This window comes from Lupinus angustifolius, chromosome LG12 (assembly GCF_001865875.1).
Source record: "Lupinus angustifolius cultivar Tanjil chromosome LG12, LupAngTanjil_v1.0, whole genome shotgun sequence".
NCBI lineage: Eukaryota > Viridiplantae > Streptophyta > Magnoliopsida > Fabales > Fabaceae > Lupinus > Lupinus angustifolius.
In genome coordinates, this window is record NC_032020.1 from 2,026,195 (window position 1) to 2,035,810 (window position 9,616).

The window sequence follows — 9,616 nt, forward strand, 5'->3', positions numbered from 1 at the left end:
TGGTGTACAAGAGGAAGCCAACAATATCGGAAAACGAAGGGGAAAAGTTCAAAGCTCGTCTTGTAGCAAAAGGATATTCACAACAGAAGGGGATCAACTACAATGATATTTTCTCCCTAGTGGTGAGACACACTTCTATCAAGGTAGTGATTGTCTTGGTAACCAGCCTGGATATGCACTTAGAACATATGGATGTGAAGACTGCCTTTCTCCATGGTGAATTAGAGGAGAAAATTTACATGACACAACCAGAAGAGCTTAGTGCAGCTGGACAAAGTCACTTAGTTTGCAAGTTCAAGAAGTCTCTATATGGGTTGAAGTAGTCTCTCAGACAGTGGCACAAGCGTTTTGACACTTATATGTTGAAGTTTGGTTACATGCGCTGTGAGTATGATTCATGTGTTTATGTGAGAAGCTTTTACGATTCTTTTATTTTTCTGTTACTTTGTGTTGATGATATGTTGATTGTTGCTAATCATTTGAGTGATATCAATGAGCTGAAAGTCATGCTAGCTAAGGAGTTTGACATGAAAGATTTAGGGGCTTCTAGGAAGATTCTTGGGATGGAGATTCACAAGGATATGAGAGCTAGAAAACTATGGCTCTCCCAGCAAAGTGATAAGGCAAATCGCAAGTGCACGATTATGTCGTCAAGTAATAAAATATCGATCCCACAAGTACTGAAAATTTCCTTTAGTTATAACAATTAATTTATCCTTAAATCAAATAGGATTAAAAGTGAAATTAGAAAAATTGAACATTTGACAAGAATAATTATGAAAATAGTAAAAGAAGGATTGAAATCTAAATTTGGAATAGTTCCCAGGATAAGGGTACCACCTTTACACTCGTAAATCCTTGTTTTGCTCCCTTTCATGAACTTTAAGTTGTGAGAGTGAATTGCTCTTTGATATGTGTCATCCTCTCTTGAGCTCCGACACATATACGCAATTGAAGTCGCACATACTCTCGTGGTACGATTATCAATCAAATTCTTTACTTGGATCTTTCTATCCAATCGCTTCGTAGCAATCCAAGGTGAATTCTAGAAACCCCCGAGAATCCTAATTCTACTCTCGTGAATTAGAATTCTAGTTTGAATAAATGAATGGTGAGATAGTTGGGTTCATCTCTCGGTCCTTCCCTAATGAATCTAAGAGGTGTAATTTGTTGGTCAAATAACTCACACGAATAAAACTCAGTTTAATGATTCAAATCACAACACTCAATGAAATAGAAGTAAGAACAAATGTTTATTAAATGTAAAAGGGCATAGCCCCAATCCTAGAAACAAAGAGAATTACTCACTCATAATGGAGAAGAGAATGCCAAATTCTAAATTAGAGAATTGTAATGTAAAGTGTAAAGTGTTCAATCCTTCATGGAGAACCCTCATTTATGCTAATTACAAAATATTGGGCTAAGCCCAACAAAACAAATCTAAAAATAGGAAAATAATATAACATCTACGACTTCTTTTGGCCATTCAATTGGTCTTCGCATAGCCTCAACGCGGAATTTCATCTTCTTGCACCCAATTTCTACTCGTTTTGTCTTCAATCCATCTAAACTGCACAGCATAGCCAAAAATATTCGCTCAACCCGAACAAAAAAATAAAAGCCAAAAACAATAATAAAGTCCCAATTATGTTCTAAAATGTAAGTTAAATGCAATGCAAATATAATATAATTTCACACTCTTTACAAAGCTATGTTGAAACGATCTTAGAGAGATTTGATACGAGCAATGCTAAAGTAGTAAGCACTCCATTGACAAATCACTTCAAACTTTCCCTAGATCAATGTCCAAAGACAGATCAAGAGAAGTACATGTCAAAGGTTCCATATGTCAGTGTAGTAGATTGCTTGATGTATGTTATGGTTTGTACTAGATCGGACTTGGCACAAACAGTTAGTCAAGTATGCAAGTACATATCGAAACCACGGAAGCAGCTTTGGGAAGCAGTCAAATGAATTTTCCAATATTTGAGGGGGACTACAGGTCTCGTTTTCATGTTTGATAGACACGTAGTAAACCTTCAGTTATTGGTTATGTTGATTCGGACTATGTATGAGACTTGGATGATAGAAGGTCCACAATGAGGTTTGTCTTCACCCTTGTAGGTGGACCAATTATCTGGAGATCATCAGTTCAGTCTGTTGTTGCTATGTCCACAACTGAAGCAGGGTACATGGCAGCTGGTGAAACTTCTAAGGAAGCCTTGTGGCTTATGGGGCTTGTAAATGAGTTAGGCGTTGAGCAAGGTAGAGTTCCGCTGCATTGTGACAGCTAGGTGTATCATGCTAGGACCAAACATGTTGATGTGAGATTTCACAAGATTAAGGAGTTAGTAGTTTGTGGGCAGATACTATTGGATAAGGTTCACACTTCAGAAAATTTAACTGATATGTTAACCAAGCCGGTTACCATGGACAAGTTGAGGCATTGCCTGAGCTTGGTGAACATTCACTGACGTTAGACTTTAGAGCACCCCCAACCCAATGGCGAAAGATGGAGATTGATGATATTCACTAAGGTGAAGATTGTTGTGCAATGACTCATATCTCTAGATTACAACAATATAAGTTATGTGTTTGGACTGATGTAAAGAGGTTGAGGTAGAAGACTATAAATTTATGTTATGTAAAATTAATGTAACAAAGAGAAGAATAATCAAACACAAATCCTTATTTTCTAATAAAAACATAATGGTGGCATCTTAACGCTCTTGGAGACTTAGGCACAATTAGTCGAACCTCGTTACCAAATCATTTACGTTATCTCTTTTCTCTATACTCTTTTACTATTTGATTGCTTGCTTATTCCCAACCATAACATTTTTCCATTGAAATCAAAATTAAAAATAAGAACTCCTCTCTCACCAAAAAAATATCTTTATTGACATAACTATTAGGTATAATATAACACTACAACTATTCTCCATCACAATTTGTAGCAGTAAGCATATTTTGGATGTTACACAGCGCAAGATCTTATGTTAAGAAGTGCTACTTGCTTCTTGTCACTTTATGCAGCTGCTAGATCTGATATTATAAGAAGTCCTTCTTGACTCGTGAAATCACCACTGCTACCAGCTTCTTGTCTCTATATGTCCATAACAACAGCTTGTCGTGCATGTAAGTTCTGCCCATTTTTCTTTGTTTGCTGTGTTTTGTGGTCCCTTCTTGTCTTAATGCTGTTGTGGTCCTTGTTCTAATAGATTAATAGATTATTGTTTCATTAAAAATCTGAAACAAATATCTGAGTACGCTATTACTGTGTCAGCTCCCGAGAAAGGAACGGATGCAAACAAACATAATTTTTTGAAGAAAGGATACTTATAAAGGAAGGAATGCAATATTTATTAATTTGTTTAACATGCAAAATCATAATGAAATGTGAAACTCGATTCTGTTTAGTACTCAAACAGATGTTGACATGTAATATTAAAAAAAATTAAAAATATAAAATTTAAATTTCTTTAAAATAATATTTTTTTAAAAGCATTAAACTAATTTGGATCGTCAAGTATTGAAAAAGATCACAACAAAACAAAATGAACCAGTTTAATTCATTTCTAAGTTACACTTGATAAGACGCCAGTGGTGGCTAAAATTACTTTTACTTGATGTATTGGGGAAATTATAGCATGGTGTTGTAATAAATAGTCCAAAATATATCTTCCCTGTTAACTTGGAATTTTAGTTCAATAATCCATAATCAAAATTGAAGATTTGTCTTGCATGATCATCACAAAATACATACATAAGAAATAAAGAAAGATGAGTTTGTGTATACTTCCTCAATACGTATTTATTACTATACTATTAGTCTCTTTTGTAAAAGAAAATAGGTAAAAAAATTAATTCAGAATAAGGAGATCAAAAGTAACTTTGTATTAAGGAGAGACACATTTAATATTAAGAGAAACTAAGGACCTCTGATATATTTACCATATTCTAACTAACAAATTTTGTATTACTTTTTTCTGTCCCATGTAAAAATTCAATATATTATTAATAATTGTTTTCTAATTTTATCTCTATTTAATATTTTCTTGATTTACGACAAGTAATTAAAAAAGTAACAATTATAAATAAATTGTACATCCAAAAATACAAAACAAATAATAAATTTCAATATAACAAATTGCTTTACTTACATAAATTTTTGAAGTGTAGGAGAAAACAATGACTTGATGTATATTTTTAAAATTTGAATGGAACTATTAAGGAATTATTTTTTTATAAACAAACTTTTGTTTTAAAGGGAGGAGAGAGTATTTTTTATTGTCCGTTTTGGAGTTAGATTTTGAAGGAAATACAGAGGGAAGACTTGAGAATCATGAAATACATTTGGTGAGTTGTCTATGAAGTCTTCTATTTTCCTTTCCCCCCCTCTCAAACTCAACTCACAATCATAGTCTTAGGATTTGTTTGCGAGTTGAGTTTTAGAGGTGAATGAAGAGAAATAGAAAATATCAGAGTCACGAAATACACATATGAGATGACTCGAATGCTTTTCTCTTCCCTTCATCTTCACACCAAAAAATCAACTCTAAAACGAACCATTAAACGTCATTTGGTTGGGTGGAGAAAGAGAGGAAAGAAATTGAGGGGAGAGTAATTGTAAAGAAAGTGAACATTTGTCTTGTTTGGTTGAGAAGGGAGTAAGGGATGAGAGAAACAAAAAGTACATGAGACCCATAATAATTATTTATCTCCATATTTGAGGAGAAAACGATGGGAGAAAGAAATTACAAAATCAACTCATTTGGTCACTTTCTATATTTTATTATTATTATTATTATTTATTTACACACTTTTTTACCGCATTATTTATTTTAATATTTTCTTACTTCATAAATATTGTTTAAAATTACATTAAAATAATTTTTAATTAGTATTAAAATATTTTTTATATTTTTAGTGTATGAGTATTTTTATCATTCAAAAATTTATATTTGCATTTTCCCTTCTTTTTCTTTTCTTTTTCTCTGGTACCAAACAATAAAACAATCTACTCTATTTCTCTCCGTTTTCTTTCTCATTTTTCTCTCATCTTTCATTTTCTACTCTTCAACCAAACAAATACTTAAGACTCCATTTGGTACAATAGAAAGAGGGAAGATAGAAAAGAAGAGGAGAGAAATTAAAGGGAAATCATATTTTTCTATCATTTGGTTTACAGGAGAGTACGGGGAGATAGAAAAAAAAGTGGAGTGAGATTCATGTATTCTGTTTCTCCTCTCATGTGGAGAGAAAACGAGAAATGAATATCAATTGTCTCAAATTATATGTCAAATCATGTCTTGAACTAATAACAAGAAGCAAAAAAATAAAATAGTGAGTGCTTAAATTTTTTTAATTGACATTGCATATTTTCATTGATGTGAAATAAGATTTGCGACATTGTTTGTGATAACATATCTTTATTCGAGAGGTTTGAGAGAAATGCTTCTCATCTCTTTCTTTTCTTTTTAATGTAATTACTCATTTTAGTCCATCATGTTTTTCGACCTTACCAGATTGGTCTCTTAAAAATTGAAAAACGCATCCATAAAATTTTCAAATGTGGGTCAAATTAGTCATTTTTAGCATATTTTAAAACACTTTGTAAGAACTAATTTGACCTAAAAAAGACAAATTTGACTCACATTTGAAACTTTTGGGACCATTTTGGGTTTTTCAATTTTTGGAGGACCAAACTGGTAAGGTCAAAAAACATGAATGACTAAAATAGATAATTAATTTTCTTTTTATCTAAAACCAAACAACACAAAAATCTAAGTTATTTCTCATCTATTTCTCTCTTTTTTACCTATTTCTTTCTTGTTACTCTGTCTTTTACAACGCATTAGGGTTTAGTCGGTAGCTGACCAAGAGTTACACTGCATCTATTGAAAAGACAACTCCATGAAGAAGAAGCTGAATTGATACTATTTAGGGTGAGTGACAACACGTGATTATGCAGTTTAGAAGCACGAAAGAGAAGGACATTTGTCATGTCTTGTGCAACATGCCTAGCAGCCACAAAGGTTGAGGAAGATAAGCCATTTGTGACCAAAAGCAGTAGGCTATGTCTGTAGGGTAGATAGATTTGAATGTTATGGTAGCTGAGTACCAACTAAACATGTACCTTCTTGTTTAACACTGAGGCTGTACAAAAGTACAGGTGCACATAAATGTCAAAGCAGTGATATCTCCATAAATGCTATCTTTATTGGATTTCTACAATTCTACCTACTGGACACAAGTATGGGGAGGTGTGAGAAATCCCGCGTTAGTTTTTTTTGTTGCGGGTGAGACTCCACCCTCAACCTCCTTCACTTTCACCAACAAATCATCTTATAACTTTTTTTGTTGTCGTTCATGATGAGACTCAGACTCACAACCTCTACACTTCATTCCTTACGTCCTTCCTCTTCACTATCAAACTACCTTGTGACTCTCTCCTACTTGTTCTTTTAATATTAAATAAAGGAAGCTTTACCAACAACGCATTACTATGCAAGCTGGATCTAAATGGCACTCATCTTAATGTATACATAATCAATCATCTATGTTGGTAACAGAGTAATGGTACTTGGAGGAGGAAAATTGCACCTCTGTCGGAGTTTGAATTCAAGTCTTAACACTTTATATCTTGTAGTTCTGTCGTAATGTAATATATACAATAATATTGTAAAGATTTAAACACAGTTGTGTATCATTTATCTAAAATTCAATGATATTTAAAAATGAATAATATAATAATAACATAAAAAAAAATCTTATAATGTCAGTATATACAATTTTTCTCATATTTAATATCTTGAAAACATTGATGTACAATACATTGTGGTCTCCATTCATGGTCTGATTTACTTATGTAATTACTCATAGGCCCTATTTAATGATTTGGTTTGAAGTACAATGTCTTTCCATGGGCCAAGTTTCTCTCCCTCAATGACCGAGCTACATCATTGTCGTGGTTATAATAGAGCATTAGAGCATATTCTCTTTCGGTTAGGGAGGAGTGGTGATTCCTATGTGTAACAGTCAAATCGATAATCAAGACCCATGCAATAATCTACCCAAACTAAGTATAAGCTTTCCTTTAGATTGTCACTATAGCTAACTAAATATATAATTTATACCGTTTCATAATCCAAGCAATACATATATGCAATAAAAAAAATTAAAATATTGAGTAAATTATACTGAGTTTTAGTAAAATTATATAAATTTTTTTGTTGTACATACACAAAACATCATTAACTTATATACTTATATTACAGTGATTACTTCTGCTGGTAAGATGAGTGTAATATTTTTAATAATGCAATAAATGTAATTAAATTAAACTTCAAGAGGAAGAGGAGTTAGTATTATTTACTCTTAATTAATTAATTATATATTAGCTAGAATAAATTAGTCATTTGTAAATTTGCATACAAAATTTGATTACTAAATCACTCTTAATTTACATCTCCTTAGAATTATTCACGCATTTTGTAACAAACAAGAAAAAGGAAGAAATATTGATTCTTATACAATTTGGACTTGGCTCAATAATATATCATATTTTGTGGAAATCTTATGTGAGTTTAAACATAATATACCACAAGGATAGAACCAAGAAATGATTTAAACAAAACAATAGTGTATGAATTGTCATTTTGTTATCATTATTTTAAGACTTATTGGAGATGACAAAAGATCGGGTAGACAACTCAAGATTAAATAAAAAATATGCGTTTTATATAAAAATTGATAATATTGTAAATGATATCTGAATAATGTATTTTTATATAAAATGTCATTACTAAGAAACAACAAACATTTGAGATTATATTATTATTCAAATATTTCTTATTTTGTAGGGTTAGTACATTTTAATATTTAAGGGAGAGTTTGTAGGGTTAGTTCATTTTAATAAATGAAGAGAGAGTTTGTTGTTTGATCTAAAGAAAGTTGGATTTCAATTTCTCTATTAAGTAGTAAGAAATGTTCATTGTTGTCATATTTAACAATGTAATTTGTTAAAATTTATCTCGTCACCATTCTCTAGATGGTGAGTGACATTAGAACAAATCGAAGTAAAAACATAATAAATTGCAAAAACTAATTTTGATTCATTACTAAATGTATCAACAATTCTAAGATATTTTTTAAATACACAAAAGTGAAAAATAATTTCATAATCAAATTCTATATGAAAACATACAAATGATCACTTTATCCTACGTAATGCATAATTAATTAAGAGTAAATTACACTGATGTCCTTTATAGTTTAACTTCATTGCATTCAACACCATTTTTTTTAAATGTTACACACTCATATGCTATGCCGTGGTAGTTAGTGTATGTATAAAAATTAGAGGTAATTTGTTTAGATGCTAAAAATGGGAATATTTTGTGTAATTTCACAAAAATTCAAGATTGTAAATCTAAATTACAATAAAATATTTATTAAAAAGTATACCAGTTTTAAGAGGTCTTGTTGCATAAGAACATATGTATATTTGAATTAAGAGGTCTTAAAGTTTGAGAAAAAAATATGTGTATTGTTAGTGTAAGATTTTTTTAAATTGTTAGTACATCATTTATTATTTTTGTCTTAATTATCTCTATCTCTTAATTAAAAGTAATGAATGTAGATGACATACCGATTGTGTAAAAAAATTATGTTAAGAGTTTGTAGATATTAAACTTGATGTAAGTGTAATATTAAAATTTGAATTTTACATTTATTTATTAACATGGAATAAAAACTTTTTTCTTAGTTTACATGTAATATATGGTCATAATTTTTTTTCTGTTAATGTATTAGGTACATGATATGGTTATTTTTGTTTATTTTGGATTTATAAGTTTTTTAGAAATTAAACTTGTTGGGTAACATGCTTAATTTATAGAAAAGCTTATAAACAAAGAAAAAGAAGTAATATTTCACTTCTTTAAGATACTGGCATTTTTTTTTTCTGTTTATAATCTTACAAGTTACAATCATAAGTAATATAAACATAACTTAAAAATACAATTTATACCAAGAGATGCTTTTCAGGATTCCGTTCATAGATAGGGAGCACAAACACTAAACAAACTTTTACACCAACCTTATTGTTTTTCAGGATTCTCAACCTTTTTGAGTAAAGAAATAATGTTTTACGGGGTATGTGATTATTTCTCCCAACAAGTGTCGCTCCTAACAATCAAAACATTTGACTTTTTAATTATTCTAGAGATTCATTGAAACCTTACATCACTAGTCCAATATCAACTTATCTTAATACTTATTGCACCTAAACAAGCTACCTCTTACGCTCTTGTTAGAGGCATCGAGGAATATATTTGCTTGGTTGGGACGAACAACCCCAATTGGACTAGAGCATGTAAGGTAAGAGCTTTCTAAAACTTCTAAGCAAAGTGTAAGTGACAGCCATCTTTTTCAGCAAAGTTAGGGTTACTTTGCAAATATCTACAATGAAGGAAAAAATAAACCCTATATAGAGGCTACAATATTAGCATAGGATCTAACTAAATTGAAAAAAGTAACTCAATAAATATATGAATTCTAGGATTCCAGCAAAGGACAGAGGAAAGCCAGTGAAATTTAAACATCTCTGTGT